The following is a 699-nucleotide window of genomic DNA, read 5'->3' on the forward strand; positions in this document are numbered from 1 at the left end:
TCATCAGTAACAAATTCTTAACCAACACACTGCAGTAATTTCTCAGTAAAATAAAACATAATAAATGTAAGCTACAACATAAAAATTAGGAAGACTATCCAAGGCAGGAGCTTGTTATATACTATAAATATGCAACAGTCTTCTGAAGAAATCATAAAATTAAATAAATTTGTGCATTTTTGAAAGAGGTTGAATTAAATCCTTTCTGAAACATCTCCCCCAAAATGAAGAAGGTCAGGATTACACCCCTTGTCTGTTGGCATGACACAAAGCTCACTCACCTAACAAGACAATAACTTAGGATGACTTGACCACTCCCATCTAAAATTGCCCCCAAATTTCTTTCCCAGTCAGAGGAAGAGAGCTTGAGTTTAAGATGATCCCAAGACCTTTGGGGGCTGCCTCTGGGATTTCACCTGCATGTAATAGCCCATCTTAGGCCTATATAGACAACCGTTCAAAATTCCTTCCAACTCTGCTATTCTGTGATTCTACCAAGTAAGTCAACTACTCCCTAGGTGTGAGGTGACAACTCTTCTAGGAAATACATTGCTGCTTCAGGCTTTCAAATTACCAATTAGTGTTTTGAAGATGAAGTGTAAGTCCTGAAAGAGTTAGTGTTCCAAAGAGCCAACAAGGTGTTTCTTATTCACCTTGAGTGCTGGCTGGCAGAAGTTATCTGTCTAAGAACCAGTACAC

The sequence above is a fragment of the Trichechus manatus genome, unplaced genomic scaffold (assembly GCF_000243295.1).
Source record: "Trichechus manatus latirostris isolate Lorelei unplaced genomic scaffold, TriManLat1.0 scaffold00173, whole genome shotgun sequence".
In the NCBI taxonomy this organism is placed as follows: Eukaryota; Metazoa; Chordata; class Mammalia; order Sirenia; family Trichechidae; genus Trichechus; species Trichechus manatus.